The sequence below is a fragment of the Canis lupus genome, chromosome 22 (genome assembly GCF_003254725.2).
Source record: "Canis lupus dingo isolate Sandy chromosome 22, ASM325472v2, whole genome shotgun sequence".
NCBI classification, from domain to species: domain Eukaryota; kingdom Metazoa; phylum Chordata; class Mammalia; order Carnivora; family Canidae; genus Canis; species Canis lupus.
The window spans coordinates 60,063,573-60,083,197 of record NC_064264.1 but is presented as its reverse complement, the minus strand read 5'-3'; the positions used below and the strand labels follow the sequence as shown (position 1 = coordinate 60,083,197).

The following is a 19,625-nucleotide window of genomic DNA, read 5'->3' as shown; positions in this document are numbered from 1 at the left end:
GTCATGCAAGGTGGGACCCAGCCTCACCAACACGGCTTTGAAGCCCATCTCCCAGACTGACTGGCAATCGTGCTGCCACATGGAGGTGCAGCTGGATCTGAAATCTCCACACCAGGGTCTCTCCTCCGCGGCCTGAAGCAACAGCCCACCACGGGGAACTTTGGGTTGTTAAAACAGGCCATGCACTGAGTCTGGATGTTTCCAGGGCGACTGCATGGGGCACAGTCAGGCGATGACAGGTGGGAGGGTGGGGACTCAAGGGGAACTGCTGGCCTCCTTAGATGGAGGACTGGGTGAGCACTTCAAGGGGTGCTTCTCGTGCACAGAGCCTCCCGGCTGTTCCCCAGTGCTGCCTGCTGGTCTGGTGACTCAGACTGCAGGTGACTCTTCCGTGCTTATGGGAGCACGGGAGCACAACTGGCAGCCAGGTTTCCCCTCCCGAGCCATGCAGCCAGCTCCCCTGTCTGTGCCCATGCCTTCCCAGCCTGCCTGGCTCCCCTAGGGGCCCAGGACAGGGTGGGGAGAAGGTGCTAGTCCTCCCATGAGGTCCACGGTTCTCTCCACCCAGCCCCTTTCCCCACTGCCCGGGTTTGGTGACACGTGGGTCTGGGGGCAGGAAAGCAGAGCGCGCTCAGGGCCTTCTGTGTCCCATGCATGCTCCCCACCTTTGCAACCTGGTGGTCCTCAGGGCCCCATCCCCACGGGCTGGCTCTCTGGTTCAGGCTGCACACCCAGCATGGAGCGGCGGGAGCACGACGTCTGTGCTTTGGTTCTGCGCAGGTGGCTCACCCGCAGGGACCCTGGTTCCTCGCAGGTCAGTGTCCTGGGGCCGCAGCACGAAGCAGCGAAAGCACATGGGTGCGTCCACGACAGGTGCGCTCTCTCCCGGCTCCGCGGGCCGCAGGCTGAAATCACGGTGCCAGCTCTCCCCTCCGAAGCGCTCTGAACGCAACCCCTCTGTGCCTCATCCTGGACTCTGGTATTTGTTGGCGATCTTCCGCATTCCTGGGCTTATGGGGTGCACCACGCCCTTTTCTGCCTCCCTCCCCGTGTGGCATTCTTGCTGGTGTCTCTGCTTCTTACCAGGACAGTGGTGTTGGAGGGGGGCCACCTGCTCCAGGCTGGCCTCACCCCAACCAATCACATCTGCAACAACCCAGTTTTCAAACAAGGTCACTATCCAAGTTTCCATGGGTCAGGGTTTCAACATGTCTGGGGGACACAAGTCATCCCCTGGCCCCCCTGCTGGGCTGGTTGGCCCTCCCCACAGTTCACATGTCCCATTCCTTCCTCTCTGCGCATGTCAGGCCTCGGGCACCTAACACCCATCCTGGTGGGACTAGAGTCTGGTGTCCTCCAAGTCTTCAAAGGAGGCTTGTGACCCATGTGCCACCTTCCCTCACTTCTTCCCCTCCTGTGAGTTTGTGTGTCATCGCTCATCCCACGTGACCCTCCTGGTGCTGGAAACAGGCTGGAGGACAGCGGGAGGCAGGCCCACCTCAGGCACACCTCTCTCCTACCCACTTGAAACTCACTTCTCCAGGCTTTTCTCTTACCAAGGACTGTGGCTCTTACTGTTTCTGCGATCTGGTAGGTGAGGCTGGCCTGCTAACACCATTTTTCAGACCCTTTCTACTAGCTTGAGAAAAAGAAATTTGAATGATTTCTCCATGAGAAAATGTGGGGGGCACCACTGTTTTATTTTTTTCCCAGTAATCAGCATTGATAGGTGATAAGCACTTCTCTTTCTTCTTTGTGTTTATCTTCAGAAAGTCTGTGAAGCCTCAAGGCCAAGTGCTTGTGTGTCTTTGGGGCCAGGTCGTGTGGATCTGAAACCTGAGCCCCCACTCAAGAGTCCCCATCAGGAAGGAGGTCACAGCCAGGATGCAAAATAGCATGTTGGTTGTGGTGCAGATCCTATAAGGTCCTCCAGTCGAAGGCTAGGAGCCCAGCTGGCAGCTCCAAGGGCAAGGCGTACGTGGGGCAAGACATGGGAGCTGACACGCTTCACACCGCCAGCCCTGTCTTGCATCTGCTCTCCCACCAGTTAAATCAGAAGCAGGGAAAACCTCATCTTGAATGGATACACCATCTCCATGTGTTCTCCGTGTGTGTGTGTGTGTGTTAACTGTTAAGTCATGGGTGTTTCAAGTGTGGCTTTAACAAGGTTTAAAGTGGAAATACTTTTCCAGATCAGAATACAAAAAGTATTGAGAGGCCTCTTCGAAACTCTATAGTTTCATCTGGTTTTCATGTCTTTAATTCATTGAAAAATCAACAGAAAATGACATCGATAAATATGTAGGCTTTAATTAAAGTATTTGCACTTTATCACCAACTTTTAATTAAAAGCCCATCATGGCAGGAGAAGCATTTTATGTTTTATCAACTTTGGTAATTTGATTTTGTTATTCAAAAAGCCTGGAAAAATATTCCTACCCAACAAACCTCATGTCTGCGGAGCCCTCTTGCTCCTGAGCGCAGGATGGTGTCTGACTTGTCCTGCCTCCCGCGCACCTGCAGGCACAGCCCACACGGGAGGGTGGTGGGTCCTGTCCTGAGCCCCAAGCCCTGTACCCCTGCATGGCCCTTGCTCAGCAACCAGGCTGCGGCTGGCCTGCCTTCAGTCCCTCACGCCTCCCTCCTCTCTGATCGGCTGGAGAACAACATAGGCCTCCTTTTATCACCTTATATCATGACCATCTGCCTCCAGGAGCCCCAGTGCCACAACTCGAACCCCTCCCTCCTCCTGTGGCCATCCTGTCTCCCTCTCTCTGTGTCTCTCTCTTTGTCTCTCTCACCTATCTCTGTCTATCAATCTCTCTCTGTCTCTCCCTCTGTCTGGGTTCAGTTGCTCTCAGATTCTTGTCAATGACAATTCTCAAGGACCAAGAAGCAAATGGCCCCAGCAGTGAGATATCTTGGGCATGGCAACATGCCCATAACTGCAAACCTCATGCATCTGCTCAGAATCGTTCATCAGGTCCCTGCTGATGGAGAATCGTGCAGTTTCATGAATCACATAGAATCATGAACTATATTCATGCAGTATGATCGAGCCCCGCCTTCCCCAGCTTGACCTTCCCCAGCATCAGCACCTGTTTCACATGCTCCAAGTCTTCTGTGCCAATCATACTCAGGGGTGGCCCCCACCCCAAGCACATTGCAGCTCCCATACGCTATCTTGCTCCCTCTGCCCAGAGAAGCTACTCAGGCTTCCCAGAAGTGGCCTTGGTTTTGAGGCCCTGAGCAAATGCCATCTCCCCTGGGCAGCTCCCAACTCTCCTATCGGAATGATTAAGGCACTCATTCCTGTATACATCCTTGCACTCCCTTCACAGAGACTTCCTCTTTTAAGCCTTCGCAACTTTACAAATGCTGTTCTCCACCTGGAATGCCATCCGCCCCCCCTTTCTTGAAGACTTTCTCTGGACGCCATCTGTGACCTGGTCAGAAGCAGATGCCCACTGCCCTCGGTGAGTATGACCTGCCGCCCCATTGCCAGACTGCACAGCGTTTGGGTGTTTGCTCTCTTGCCTTCATAATTGAGAATTTCTTTCTTTATTCTTCTTTTGAAATTTTCTTGAAAGCGTGGATCATAACCAGGATCTTTTTTTAGTTTTGTATGTTATACTTTGCAGAGTACCATGTATGTAATAGATATCTAAGAAATATCCATTGGATGAACTCCTAACCGTATAGTCTTCTGCTTTCTTATGGAAAGAAATAGAAGTTACTGTTGCAGTTTATGAATAAATCCCAGTGAAGGTATCTCTTAACATTTGCAGGTTGGATGTAAAGGACCATGCTACAGGTCTGCAGAAAGATGCTGTTACAGGATGAGCTTAGCCAGAACTCTTTCTGCTCCATCTTTTCTCCTTGAGAGAGAAGCACCTGAAACATTAGTTCTTACAAGCCATAAGCCCTGGGCCTGCCCAGATCTAGGAGGAAGGAGCTGCAAACTGGAGCTTGGCTCACAAAAGGAGAGGATGCCCCTCCATCCACCTGCTGTCACAAAATGTGCATTGTCTGGAGCAGCAGGAGAGAGCCAGTGGAGTATCACTCTCCCAGCACAGAAAGGGGCTTCACCACAACAGCTGAGGGGTGTGGAGGAGGGCTCAGAGCACTGCTCCTGCTTCTCAGATGCAAACTCTGGTGTTAGCACACATGGAGGTCTAGATGCAGAAGAGCCAGAAGGCCTAGGAAAGGTCACACCAAATAAAGTGCCAAAGGCCAGCAAACCCTTCAGCTAGAAGTGTGTCTGTGGTTTGAACACCAGGCGTATTGTGAACCAGCCTTCAAAACTCTAAAGTCAAATCATTACCGTATAGTGCAAGTTCCTGCCACTTGGGTAAGGGAGAGAAGGGTTAAGGACCAGGTCGTAGCCTTGCTGACTTCCATCTGTGCATGTGTGCCAGTGGCCCTGGTGCACCTGCCCAAAGCAGAACCAGTAGCTGCACACTGGTGGCTAGAGCCTGGATGCTGCAATGAGAACACGGTTGGGGGCGAGGGTGTCACCTTGCCCAGACCAGACCTGTGAGCAGCAGAGCTGGGCAGTTAGCAGCCCTCATCCTCATGTACAGTGTAGTATTTTGAATTAAAAAAATTCTTTATTCCAGACCTCAAACTCTGATTTATTTTGATTTTCTATTTTTGTTTTGGCAGCTGTTTTCCCAGAGTTCATATCCACCCGCAGCTGTTGCTCGTGCAACATTCCTCTCCGAAGTGCTCACTGTCCTCTCAGAGTGTAGTCATGAACGTACAGCCTCAGGCTGTCGGATTTTCCGTTTGGATTTATTTCATTACAATTTATTGCATGCCTGAGCCAGTGTGTTTACATTAGAGAGGTGGCATAAACCTGAAGATAAAGGCTATCACAGTTATTGCCATGTAGAAATATGTTCTAAATATAGTGATTTTTAAATGGGATGGCACCCCTGTTGTCAGACTAGTCAGTGTGTGTTCGTGAAACATATTTACCAATCAGTCATTCTATTAATTAGATCAAATCATCAACTTTTAAAATCTCTTTTGTGATAGTAAATAAATTCTAACAGCAACAGGAGGAACAATGACATAAGCTTTGGTGAGAGAAGGTTCCTGAGAGGATGGGGCTAGAGCGGGGTGTGCACTCCTGTCCACCATGACTGCAGCTTCTGAGAATCACCTGCAAGACCCTTCTGATTCCAGCAGCAAGATCTCTATAGAAAAGGCTCAAGGACTTTCTTTTCTAGCTCTTGTTTCGGTCCTATTTACGAGGAATCTTATCAATATTATTGGCAGTTTTCAGAGGGAGACAGTGAGTGAAGTTAGGTAACAAAAATAAACAGATAAGCAGGAAGGGCCCTCGCACAGAGGTTCTTGGGCATCATCAGCCTCCTGTCCATCCTAGAAGGAGTTAAACAGTCCAGACAATGTGCCTCAAATTTGATAATATTTCAGCCTTTCTATGGAATGTCTTTTGAAGAAAAGAACAAAGACCCCATGAACAACGGGCGGATATGCAAACTATAGTGACTGGCTTAGAATCACAGAAACTTGAGAAATGTCCGCTTCCCACGTAAGTTGCCTAACTTGCAAAAACATGTACAATTTGCTTACCACCATATTAAAATCTAGATAAGCTCCCTCATTTACGAGAGGGCTTCGTTGCTTTCTTATCTGTTTTTGAGATATCTTGTAATAAGACTTTTTTTTTTTTTTTTTTTTTTTGGTCGGTACTGCTTTTTCAATCAATGTAGCTGACACCAGATAATTTGAACACAAGGGACATATCTCACTGGCCCTGTGTGGACATTGACCTAATTTAGCTAATCTTAGATTATTTATCCAGAATATCTTGTCTTCAAATATTTGAAAGTGTATAACCATTATCGTCTTTAGGGGAAAAAGAAAAACAGGAAAGTGAATGGAATCTTTCTAGTTTTATAATATGATGGAGCAAATGAGGCCATGCAATTTGCATATTAAAGAAGCAGAACAAATTAACGGGGAACTTTGCTAGCATAGAATCTTCATACTGCCAGTCTGGGGGCCACGTGCCTGGATTTCTCTCCTCGATGCTTTTTAATCATGTTTGGTTCTTCTACTCTGGGATGATCCCAAAAAAGTAGAAGAGCAAGGTTGACAGTAAGTGGTTAAATTCTTACAGTTTGCTTCTATAGTTATTCCAGTAAGTTCAATGACAGCAAACATGAATCATCATGGAAATAAACCACCTGTCATACTAATAAATATGCCATCCTACACATCCAGAGTGAGGTCACCTAAGTTTCTAATGGAATGTCGGTGGCTCTTCAGCAAGGTACATGTTATATATTTAGTTATTTCCCTGGATACACTTTAAAAAAAAAACAACAGGAAGGAAGTCAGATTAAATAACTATTTCTATTAGTTTCTTATTAATTGAACACAAGTCTCAAATAACAAGAGTGATATTTTCCAAGGAATTAGTACAAAGAATAAACCATTTCAATTAACTTACCCACAGAATCTTGATCATTCTTGGTACTCTACTTTTTCCTTTTCCTTTAGTTAAATTTAATTTGGCCAAAAATAGAACATTAAGTGGACATACTAACAATGAGCAACAGGAGAGTTCCTTTTACAATAAAAATAATTTCTAAATTTTACCCAAAATTGTTTATGAGATACTCCCAATTTATTGGCAAAGTAGACTCAACTCACATTTTTGCTGAATCGATTCTTCATTAATTATATAATACTCCAAAAGTAAATATGTAAAAATACAGTGTGTGCATATCAAGTTTACATGCATGTAGAATGTCCGCAGTTATACTGAATTTACTATAAACAATATTCTCAGCAGTGTCTTTTTTCTTGCTATCATCAAAAGATGAAATATGATTTCTAAGTTTTGTAACTTTACTTGTAGATATCTTGTCTCTAAGATGTTAACATGGACCATTTAAAGATACTGTATTTAAAATTAAAAATGTTTGCAAATGTTTTATTGTAATATTTTTGACCAAGGTGTGACTCCACAGATTTTTAAAGCTATGAGTCCATCATAGAAGTCAACAAATCTGGAAGCAATTCCATTCTTGCTCCGCAGAAAGCACTTTCAGGGGCTGTAGCTTCTTGCTCAGGTCTGCTGTTTGTTTGTTTTGTTCAGATGGCAGTGGTGGCGGCAGTGGCGGTGGTGGTAACGCCTCCCAAGGGAAGGGGAACAGCCGAAAAACACCCAAACGCTGACCTGAAATTTGAAAATGACAGGAAAGGGTTGCTTGGGGCCTGTGTGGACATTACACAATAACCTTTTGTGATTTACGTTTCATCACGATCTAACATTTGTAGCCAGATTCCTCAAAAGTTATTTGAGAGTTCATTTAAGATTGCCAACTGCGATCACAATACAGCAATTAGGCAGAATTAAAGTTAAAATGGAGAGAAAATGAAGCAAGCAATAAAATACAATGCGCACTGCCACCCCACCCCCACTGCGCATTCTCCTGGAAGAAAAGGAGCCTTGATAATGCATCATCTTCCAAAAGCAACTGTAACAGGGCAGGTTCTGCTCTGCCTCCCCCTAACCCATGTGCTCAGCATTTCCATCTTTGCTTTTCCTCTTCCATTTCCTGGAGGAGCGGAGGTAAAGGCGAAGGCTGCCCCACGGAGCAAGCCACAATCGGGAGCCACGTGGGTCACTTAAAATGCCCCAAAAGCCACATTTTTAAAAAGTGGAAGAAGCAAGTGAAATTAACTTCAAAAATGTGTTTATTTTACCCCATATATCCGAAATACAGTCATTTCAGCATGAAAAGAAGATTTTTAAATGATCGGTGGGGTAGTGTATGTGCTTTCTTTCCCATCACATTTTGAACAGCTGGTGTCTTGCATGCTCATTGCACACCTCCACGTGGACTGGCCATGTCTAAATGCTCAGGGGCCGCAGGGCACAGAGTGTGGGTGGGCGGCCAGGGAGAACACGCTGGGAGAAAGAACAAACGTGGAAGCACGAGAAACAGTGGTAACGCAGGCCCCTCTGGCAAGCTCAGAAGGACCTGCTCTGAAAGCCCAGGGGAAAGGGTCAAGAAACAACCCACACTGTCCTCCACAGACATCACTTTACCGCTGATGTGTTGAATTTTGTAAAGATCAGCTCACTCATCCTTGTGTGTGTAGCCAACAGAGTATTCTTTCCAGAGTGTGGCTTTCCTGCCATGAGGAGCCGGGGGTCACTGGCCACCGCCCCCCTCAGCCAGCCTGTGCCGCAGGACCCCAGGATCCCCAGGCGCCTCTGGGTGTTTGTACGAACGTGAGTGCACACTGCGTGTGTTGGGTGGGGCTGTGAGTGTTAGGGTGCGTGAGAATGTGGTGCAGCGGGGAGCAAGGTAGGCGCATCCAGGCTCACAGCCCAGGGTTAGGGGCCTGGCCGTCCCGGGAGCCGCCTCTGCCAGGAACAGGCCCATGTGGGCCACTGCAGCTTTCCTGTGGCCATTCATTCCACCCATGGCCAGGGCCTCATCAGTCCTTCAGCAAACCTATTTTGGATACTCCCAATGAACCAGAATGCTGTCTACACCCCGGAGAGATCCCTGCAAAAACTTGGTCTCCCCTGGCTGGACCCACATCATCCTGTGTGTGTACCACAGGCAGGATCTCCAAGCACCTGTGGCTTCCAGCCCTGCCCCAGCTGTGGTGGACCTGGTGGGAGAGGTTGGGCACATGGACGCGGGAAGACATGGGAAGACACTCAGACACGTCCATGAGCAGCAGCAGGGTCCAAGTCCTAAAGTTTTCCAGGGAGAAAAAGGAGTGTTCTAGGTCACCTCCTAAGGGTGACACATTTAACCAGATTACTAGGCTGGGCCCATCCCACCTGCCCTCCCAGCCCCAAACAAGACACACCAACAGGGCCTCCTCTCCATTTACTTCTGGTTCTCCTTATGTTTACAAACACTGTATTTGGTTTCACCCCTTCCAAATCCTACCCTTCAGTTTGTCAAGAAATTAGAGGCACCCGAAGAGGCTTTGAGGGGTGCCAGGGGGCCTCTGGCACCAGGGAAGACTTGGCCCTGGGGCGCCTTCCATCTGCACATGTGCTTCTCAGCTCAGGGCTGGGAATGACCTAGAGCCTCTCTTGGTGTTGACTGCCTTCTGGGAAAAACTTCCAGCCCAGGATGAGGAAGGGAGAGGATGGATCTACACGGAATCCTGAGTAAAGAGGCAGAAGGACATATTAACATAGGTCGGTGGTTGGAGGAGGGAAGCAGACTTTGCCAGCACTGGGCCCTCCCTCGGACCTGGACCTGACCTCGGGGATGCAGTGGGATGCAGGGGGATGCCCTGGGCCCGCCAGCACAGCCTGCCCCTCCTGCCCATGGTTCTGGAAAATAAGGTCACCCTGGAAGGTGGGGGTGGGAGCACAAGGCAGGGAGGAGAGGGAGAAGCATGGTGGCCGCAGCCCTGGGAGCAGCAGTCCCTGCGGCTGGGACCATGTCTGGTGGTGCTCAAGGATGGCGAGCTGTTTGTAGCAGCGCTGCTGAGGAGTGCTGCCTGGTATAACTTGTTTGTTTTGGGGCACAACTACTCTAATATGTGTTGTTCTGCGTTCAATCTAAAGAAAAAAACTTCAAGAACTCTCAGAGCGTTATCCCTGGCGCAGAAGATGCTGTCTTTGTTAGATGCACTCCACCTGTTCCGCTGGCTGCTCTTGGTGATTTAAACTTGCCAGGAACACTTAGAAAATGCAAAAAAAGAAAAAAAAAAAAAACCACCCTCATAATCTCAGTCACTTGAGCCAGACGTCTGAGCTCTGAACCTCAAGGAGGTTTTTCAGTTTGCGAATTCACCAGAAAGAGAACTATGGATCGTCAGTGGCTGTCACTTGCGGCCCTGCCCCTTCCCCTCCCGACAGAAGGGGATCTGGAGTTTGAAACTTGTCACGGAGAAGAGAGACCTTTGCCGAGAAGGCTGCTAATGAATTCGGATTGTATAGTGTTCAAAATCTGATGTTTTGCAATGATGACATTAGTGTGGCAAGCGAGGATCCAGGGCGACAAGTCTGCGCAGCTGCTCTGCGCTTTGAAATGCCCAAGACAATGGGCGCAGTGTTCCCGGGGCCTCGCCTCTCTCCTCCATCTGCATAGTCTGTTCTGCCTGACTGACCAGCGGGTCTGTCGCAGGGATCAGCATTGTTCACAGATCACTTCAAGATGGCCAGGATGACAAGATTCAGGTGAGAGATGAAGTGGGGTGATTCCCCAAGGCCACAACAAAAAGCTGCCCTGGGAACCTCGGTGGGGGCGGGGCTTGCCCGCTGGAAGGGCGGATTTACTAGTTTGCCTTTAGAGACCTCATCAAGCTGTTGGAGAGGAAAATGGAAGACTTGGGATTTTAACAGGACTTTACAATGCGCTATTTGGGGGGTAATTTGGGGTCTTCCTTTATGCAAAAATCCAATAATTTATGGCATTTTTATTTCAGTGTGTGCCTTTGCTCTTAGAATTCTCCGAGTCTGCCAAAAGGGAAACAGTTTCCTTCTCTGAGGCCAAAAACTGTCACAAACGGAGACTGAGTTTCTCTTTTCCAAAAACACCGTTTCCAAAAGTGGCTTTTGGTGCTCCCTTGGCTGGCAAATCTGAGTTGAAGTAAACAGAATGAGTTTACTTCCAAGTTACCAGACACATGGCACCTGGCTTCCCAAGTCAGGGTCACACTGGAGTCCGCGGGGCGAATCACACGCACAGAGAACCGCCACCCCCGCGCGGACTTCATTGCACACGGCTGTTTCCACTTTGGTCATGCCTTTCCCCGAGAACGCGGCTCCATCTGCAGATGCACTTCACCCAGGGGCAGCTCAGGGGCAGAGTGGGGCCTGCGGCCCTGGGGCGCGCCTCCACACCCCAGGACCTCTCCGTGGAGACTTCAGTCATGGGAGTGCAAAGATTGCCCATGATCTGCAGATGCCGGGATGCAGCTGGAGGGACCGCGGGGAGCAGGGGCAGGGCGTCGTGAAGCTGGAGCGACCCCCAGAAAGGCAGGGAGAACCTCTTCTGCAGAAAATAAGGGGTGCGGGCATGCTTTCTCCCACATCAGAGGACGTGATCCTGGCACCGACAACTCCCCCGCCGCGTGGACCTGGAGGCCGCCTGGCCAAGCCCTAGCGCCCGGCCCCGGCCGCGCCCCGCCCCGCCCCGCCCCGCAGGGCCCCAGGACGCCCCCTCCCGCCGCTCCCCCGCTCGCTCCCTCCGCCTCCCGCGCCGCCCCCGCCCCCCGCCCCCGCCCCCGCCCCCCGCCCGCCGACCAGCGAGCCCTGCGGAAGGCGCTCTGCGGCCCCGCGCGTGGGCACCAGGCCCGGGCGCACCCGGCGGCGGCCCGGAGCAGGGATGCCCGCACGCGGCCCCGCAAGCGCCGGGAGGCGCCTCCCCGTCCCCACCGGCGTTCGCTGCGGATTGCAGCAGACGCTCATCTCGGGAATATAACGATTAATCCAGCCGCAGGTTTCCAGATAAGTGATTGTGATGGAGATTGTTGGCGAGAAAATAGACAATTATCCGCTGTTAGCTTTACATAAAGATCGCATTAACTCAAATTAGTTATCAGACAAAAGAGCGTCGGCGCGAGCGCCCTGCCCGGGCCCTGCCCGCGGGGACCCCCGGGCGCAGCCAGGTCCGGCGCGCGGCCAGGGGGAGCGCACGAGGCGGACCCCGGTCCGGGCCCCACGCGCGGACGCCAGCGCCCGGCTCGCCCGCACTCACCGCCCGGCACCTGGCGCGGGCTGGCGGCCGCCCCCCGCCCCCAAGGACGCCCGCGTGCCAGCTCCACCCCTGTGCCTCCTCCCCGCTCGCAGGCTCCCCGGCCTCGTTCGTCCGGGTCTGGGGCCCGCGTCCCCCGCCCCCCGCGGCCCCGCTCCGGTCCTCCAGCCCCAGCCCGCCAGGACGTCCTCGGTTCTCCCCGAGGGGCCCGGCCCGCCCTCCTCCCGCCCCGGAATCGCACTCGCAGCAAAGGCGTCCTGCCGAGTCCAGAGCCCTTCCAAGGGGCGGCCCCATGACCTGCCCCACCCTCACCGGCCCTCTGGCGGCTGCCCCCGCCCGGACCCGGTCGCCAGGAGAACCGATGGGAAAGGGGACTGGGAGCGACAGGGCGCAGAGTGACCCTTGGAGCTGAGTGTCAGCGGCGGGGGGGCCTTCGGGGCCCGCAGCCACGCCGGGGCAGAGACAGGGCAGTGCGGTCTGGACGCTGGGTGGACACACGTTGCGCGCTGCCTGCACGCTCGGTGGCCTCCTGCGCGCTTTTTCTCCCGTGTCCCTACCGATGTGACACGGGCATGTCGGAGCACAGATTTCCCCGACCCCGTGGGTGCAAGCGCACTGCCCTCCGCGGGCCCCAGGCCCCCGGGGACCCCACTGCCGAGGGCACGCCGGCACTCCTGAGCGGGGCGGCCTCCGGGCCCCCAGGGTCCCTGGGCCCCGCTGAATAGGGCGGATAATGACCCCCGGTTCCCAAGGCAGGCTTTCTGCTGCCTGGTGAGCTTGGATTTGTGTGGTCCAAGCCTTTCCCAGCTTGTCCCATTCTGTCACCGGGATAAGGGGCTCCCTCGGCTCGTTTGCACCTGCGTCGCTTTTGGCTCCTTCAGGAATGCGCTGAAGCTTGTAATCAGCTTTGTGAAGCCATTGAGTGCACGGCTGAGCGAAACTTCCAAAGCTCGAGGAGAACTGGCCGGCTGAATAGGAGCCAGCATGGGGCTGCTCTCCAAGCCTCCGCGCTGCCAAATTCCAGCAGAGCCCCTCACAATCGCTCCGCGCGGGCTCCGCGCTTCCCCACACTGAGAAAAGTGAGAAAAGAAAAGCGAGAATTCCAGTCACCGAGGTTAGCCGTTTGTTCCCAGATTAATGGCAAACGGCTCCTTCTCGCTGCCCTCCCCCCCAGCTTAGCTCCCCAGCCCAGGAAGCGTGACACAGGCAGGAGAGGCCAGTTATTGTAACTCCCCATCTGATTTCAGGTTTTCAGGGAGGGTCCCCAGCTCTGGTCCCCTAGGGAGCCTCCCACCTGGGGCCTCGGTGTAGGCCTGTGAGTTGCACCTTGCTGGGAGCTTGCTGGGGAGGAAGCCAAACCTCAGAGGCCTTGTAGTAGCAGTGCAGAGCCTCCAAACCTTTCCCTCAGGAAAGGAAAGCCGCAGGCCAGTCCTACCCCTTCCCCGCCATCCCCCAGTGGCTTCGGAAAAGAGGAAAGCAGTGCTTCTCTGACACCTGAGATGTGTTTGTTTTTTCTAGACAGGTGACTTCAGGACCTGAGGTGTGGTGGTGCTGATGGCTGTGGTTCTGGAGGCCCGGCTGGCAGGCCACCGTTCACTCTCCCTACCAAGGTAGTTGGAGGGAAAGCCTCTCCAGGCTGGCTTTGGCTCTGTGAAAAGGTAAAGTCTTGACAGCCAGCAGATGAGCCAGCTTGCCAAAGGCAGGCGCATACTCGTCACATCAAGACAGACCAGCACCCTCTCACTGTCAGCGTGTCCAGGGCAGGGCTCTTTGGTCACACCCCATCCTCTTAGAACAGTGTCTGGCACGTAGGAGGCGCCCAGGACGTCTTTGCTGAGTGAATGTTGTCCACTTTCATCTCTGAGCTCAGAGTCTGGAGGCAGGCGCTCGGGAATGTGGAATCTCTTCTCAGGACTGCGGGGAAGGTCCTCCTTGGAGGGAAAAAAAAGTGAAGGCAACATAATGATCTGTGCATAAAACCTGTTTACAATCACTGTGAACTTCTTTAGCTAATGAGTTTTTCTCACCATGAACTGGAAGCCTCTACTCTTCTGCCAGCACAGATGTACCATTTTGAGGATGTGATCTGGATTTCCCTTCCCGCCAGCGAGCATAACCCCAGGCCCACAGAGGCGCTTCCTGAGACAGTGGCTTGCTTTGCTGGGTGCATCCGAATGCCTGACGGCTGCTCTGTGCTATAAATAGTCTCCTGGCCCAGGGAACAGCTTAATGGGCCTCTTTAAATACCTGGCTGATTGTAAAGCCCTGTGGAAAGTAACATTCACCGGCAGGCAGGCGAGGAGGGGAGGGCTCCCTCTGCGGATGCCCTAGGGCAGCGTTCTTGGTCACCACAGTTTCCTGAGACACGAAATGGGCAAGAATTCTCTTTCTGCACAAAAGTCGTGCGTAAGAAGCCATCCATGGGAAACGTGTCTGAGCGAGGAGAGAGCTGTACTCAGGGTTCTAGTGCTGTGCCCACGAGTACTCAGGGGCATCGGGTTGTTAGCAGCAGGAATGGGAAGCAAAGAAGCAAATGCTTGGTCCTGTCCTAAAGCACATCAGACAGCTCTGCTCAGGAGCACACAGCTCAGAACCCCTAAAAGGGGAAAATGAGAGAATTTGGGGTTCAGAGAGAAGTTCAGTATCTCTCCGTGCCAAGGCTTCGTGCATTCATTCCTGGATGCTAACGTGCTTTAAACATCCCAAATTCAGACCACCCATTTGACATGTTAAGTTTAATGTTTTTATTGTAAAGTTTGATGTGTTGTTTTCAGCAGCCTTTCACCTTCCAAACATTCTCGGTAACAAGTCAGGGGGATATGCAGTAATTCAGAAATTAGTGAAATTTTACTCTTGGTGGGGGTGTTGGATTAAGAGGCTGGGAGAGTGTGAAACAAGTCAACGTGTAATTGTATGATAAGGCTCTCACGAGGAATTTATTGGCCAAGTTGCTATTTCTATTCCTTCCTAATCTCGTTTAGCACATTCATTCTCTGCAATCTGTCTGCATAATCTTCTGTGGCAGAATGGCAGCCAATAGAAGCATGCATGTTTGGAGAGAAGAGGAAATATGCAGAAGCGTGATAAACTGATGCTAATTATCCATATTTAGGACACTGAGTGCAGAAGATCAAGGTTTACAAATAACAAACCAGAGCCAATGATGATGGCTTCCTCGTGTGGAGTATGTTGGAGCAGACCAGATAAGGGTTTCACGGGCAGGAGAGATTTATTGGTCAAAGGGTTCACCTTCCACTTTTCCATAGCAGTAAATTATTTAGGCTAAATTCACCAGAACATTACTCTTTTATTTGGCCATGTGCCATGACTTGCTCTCTCTTTGTGTCCTTTCATTGCAAATCCTTGTAGTGTAACATCGGTTGATAAGGGACAGATAATTGAAGTAATAGGTAATTCCCTTTAAATGGTACGGATAGGACAGGACGGTGAGGTTGATGCCACCGGGAGGAACACAACAAGGTAAGGGGCAGAGGGGCTGACAGTGAGGCAGCAGTGACCTGACCATTGAACCAGCCCTCTGCCAGAGACGAGGTGGACAGTCACCTGTGGACGTGCATGTGTGTCCTCTGCCCCACCAGCTGGCATGCTGTGGTAAGAAGCAGGGGTGGGAGCATTGAGCCAACATGTCTGCTTTCTTGCATGGAATCCTTATCATTTAAACATTTAAAAATCTAAACATGTTCTTCCTCTTCTCTCTATTGAGCCCACACCACCTCCAACTGACCTAATAATGTTTAAAATTGGCTTCCAATCCTCTCCAAGACTTCTGGCTCTGAGGAGAGACGCAGAAAGAATTCAGCCTGGAAATACCGCGTGGCACGGTTGAGGGGTCAGTGGTAGAGATTTTTCTGCATTACAATAATTGCCTTGTAAAGTTTCCAGGAAACAAGCACAAATATAGCTCAGTATTTAGCTGCACATTTGAATGCTCATCTTGAAATTTAAAATATTAATTAAATCCCATTCAAGGATACTAACTGGGTGATTCTTTTTTTTTTTTTTTTGACTCATCATCACACTTGGTACCAGTTGGGAAACTGATCTCCATGCTTCATCTTTTGAGAGTCTTTGGGAGTTTTCATTTGTAGCTCTTTCAGTTGGTGATGGACAAGGCAAGAGGAACCCTCTGTCAAATACGCATTGCAATCCAGTGTGAATCACTTGTAAATACAAGACTTTTTAGAATAAAAATAGCCATGCTAGGACGCCTGGGTGGTTCAGGGGTTGAGTGTCAGCCTTTGGCTCAGGGAGTTCCGGTATCAGGGTATCCGGGTATCGGTATGGAGTCCCACATTAGGCTCTCTGCATGAAACCTGCTTTTCCCTCTGCCTGTGTCTCTGCCTCTCTCTCTCTCTCTCTCTCTCTCTCTCTCTGTGTGTCTGTCATGAATAAATAAATAAAATCTTTTAAAAAATAAAAATAAAAACAGCCATGCTGAAGTTTGGGGATATAATTTATAATTCCCACGTAAAGAAGTATTAGGGAAGAATATGTGATCTTTGACACACAATTTCTCCTCACCCTAAACCATATGGACAAGAAATTATCTACAGATTAATCCCACACACATGCACTTGTTTTTCTCAACAAGCCTAAGACACCATTTATTATAGGATGCATCTTTATTTCGTGTGCCACCATGAAAAGAAACAACTTAACAATTGTCACTGGTGGTAATGATGTGTGCAGATTCCAGAGATGATAAAACTAAAAATGTGTGTCTTGAACCAAGGAAATACAGTACATACAGTTGTGCTAGTTGGATGATGAGTTTGTAACATTTTGCCTACGATACTTTCAGAATTACCCACTATTCTGTAGAAATTAACTTTGTTAAAAATTAACAGATGTGTTAAAATAATATGTAGTCAACACATGCAACACACACTCTATAGTTATATGTAATTTAAAAATGTAGAATTGAGACAATTATCCATTCAACTCACAAAAAAAAAGAAAGAAAAAAAGAAAAAAGAAAAAAAGAAAAACATTCTTTCATCGGTAATAAGCTAACAATCGAGGGTAAAGATCTGATTGCTACTGTTTCTAGAAATTACCGAGGCTACAGAGAGGATTCAATTCTTTAATTTATGTGATGCATGCACATTCCCCTCAAATCAGTGTGACCTCACACACACACACATATATATGATATATATATATATATATATATATATATATATATATATATATATATGTTTGGTGTCAGCCAAAGTGAAGTGAATAATTTTTTGAAAAGATTTTATTTATTTACTCATGATAGACATAGAGAGAGGCAGAGACATAGGCAGAGGGAGAAGCAGGCTCCATGCCGGGAGCCTGACGTGGGACTCGATCCTGGGACTCCAGGATCACACCCTGGGCCCAAGGTGGTGCTAAACTGCTGAGCCACCCAGGGGTCCCCTGAAGTGAATAATTTAGGCTTGGTGTATATGGTTTGGTTTGTTTCTCGTACTCCAGAGAGGGAGAGAGGGGTGTTGATCTGGATGATTACCCAGAATCAGCTCTTCTCCCAGAGATACAGATTTTTTACCTATGTGCTTTCAACAATGCCCAAACTCTACCTATAGATACTCCCTGGTCCTCAAACCCCTCTTTTTCCCTCACCAACAACTGCTGATCTGTGAAACTAGCCTCTGTGATGAAAAGAGGGTTCAGTCCAGAGAGAGAGCAACAATTATTTTCAAAGGAACCAGTTAAACTACTTACCAGTGAATTTTTAAATTTTAATTTCTTTTTAAGATTCAATTTAGTGTTTTTTTTCTTCTTTTAATTACTCATGTTCATACATTTGCATGGAGGCAAATTTTTATCCCACTAAAAGCTTACCTTGGAGGAACGTGGAAAAGCAAAATGGGGTAAAGCCACCAAACCAACAGACCTAGGATTTTAAATGTGGCTGCTGTCACCCCCTCCCTGGCTGTGCAGCATGCAGTGTGCCCGCATGCACATGTGTGTATGTGTGTATGCACATGCACCCACATACTCACTGACCCAGCTCGGGGAGAAAGCATGGAGAGGGAAAGTCACAGAGAGATGATTGAAGGAAGTAGGATATAGTGCAACTCTGAGTTACTTAGTGTCTTTCTGGAGACCCTCTCTGTCCATCCTTGAAGGTCATGATGCCAGCACAGGTGTCAATGGGAGCCATGTGCCTGACTCCCACTCTGGGGGCTTTTTCTCACATTAAAGTGACTGGTTAGTTTGGTGTTCCTATCCTTTCCTTCCAGAACCTTCCTCCCCACCCCACCCCCGTATCAACTAACATCAAATATTTATTCAGTGCATGCATACTTCATTAAGCATCTCTGCCATAAATACCTTGTTCCCATTGAATCCTCAAATAACGCAGAAGATGGCTTTCTGTGTTCATCTTCCTGGACCACTTTAGCGAAGGCATCTCGGCCCCTTTAAAAATGTCTCAGAGCTGGATTGCTTATCTGTGGGCAGTATACATTGAGGTATCTGAAACAAACACAGAACTCCAATTATTGTTTGCCTGTGAACTGGTTAGCAAGATGATTACAAGATACAGTAAATACACTTGGCATGTTGAAACATACTTTCAGCTCCAATGACTTCAAATAGCTTCTAAGTAAAACAAATAAACAGAATAATGGTGGGATTTATTTGGAATTATTCATTATGAGACTACCCAAGGCATGACATTTCCAATCACGTCTTAATTTTCTTTTTAGGAGCAGAAAGGGTTTTCATATCTTGACATATTCACCACCCTGGGCCTGAGGCAGTTATCTCTCTGGCTCATTCTATGGTTCCAAATGCTGATGGCATGCTGTGGGGTCTTTTGCAGATCATGCATGGTTTGCTCTGGCTTCTACACATTAAAAGTGAAATAAATACGCAGGCTGACTGTCCTAGATTATGATCTATGAGTTGATGTGTTAAATGAGCCCATTGCTTTAAAGGTTATAAATGACAAGATTTTTACTATTACAAGTAATTTATAGCTATTTCCTGTTTGACGTGACAGATCCTCCTGGCGAAGTCCAAATTTGTCTGCTTGACATACATTTATTTTAACATTCTCTTTTTCTCCAAATTCTAGAGTATTAACTACTGTTTTCCTGGGTGTCAATTTGCACCTGTGGGGTCTACCTCTTGAGGCTTCAATGAGGTCCCCTGGCCTCTACTCCAGATGGCTGCCTGCATTTGAGCAGCTAATGTGGATGATTACTGGCATATTTACTGTAATTTATAAAAATCACAGGAAATGACATTTTTATTAGTCACTGACTCCACTATCACCAACCGCAATGGGTGTTATGCATACAAATCCATTTTAAAAATTGTTCTCCCTAAATCAGAAGCTCTTCCCAGTCTTTAATTCTGTGAAATGATCATGTTTCACTTTGCTTACTGTGGATGAGGTTGCAGAGGAGCTCAGACTTCAGCTTATTTCTTATGGCCTGGAACTTCTTGTGTGAAGATGGGAATTAGGGTCAGAGAAGTGGCCTCCCAGACTGAGAGAAAGCTCCAGGAGTGTGCAGGCCTGAGTATGGAGGGGAGCGAGGAGCCCGGGCCTGGAGCCAGGCGGCAGCCCACAGTCACTCCAGTTCACGGTGAGGATGACACGCACGCAGCTGCCATTGTCACAGTGGTGTACGCTGGTATTCACACCCCCGGTCCAGTGACAGAGCTGCTGGCTGGTGATGATTCTGTACAGAGACAGAACATGGTACTGAGAAAACTCAGTCTTGCTTCCCCCGTTCCTCACTCCATGCCCTCACAAAGGCCTTGCTTATCTCAGAAGGGAGGGCATGGATTGAATCTTAAAGCCTGAATAGGAATTGTCTATCATGGGCTAGGGCAGAAGACACAGAATTTGCTACCTGCCAAGATATTAGGGCTTTGGGTATTAGG

General features: G+C 49.3%; 1 long non-coding RNA gene across 4 annotated transcripts in view; it reads right to left on the bottom strand.

Annotated features, from left to right (window-relative positions):
* Positions 1 to 6,368: 6,368 nt before the first annotated feature.
* The window catches only part of LOC112655915 (uncharacterized), a 592,361-nt gene continuing 579,104 nt past the window's right edge, over positions 6,369 to 19,625 (bottom strand). For all 4 annotated transcript variants that reach the window (XR_007405030.1, XR_004808163.2, XR_003133956.3 and 1 more), the window contains 5 exons: positions 19,123 to 19,420; positions 18,063 to 18,206; positions 13,215 to 13,651; positions 12,546 to 12,790; positions 6,369 to 7,216 (listed from right to left, as the gene is read on the bottom strand). This is a non-coding gene — a long non-coding RNA (uncharacterized LOC112655915). The remainder of the gene's footprint in view (positions 7,217 to 12,545; positions 12,791 to 13,214; positions 13,652 to 18,062; positions 18,207 to 19,122; positions 19,421 to 19,625) is intronic.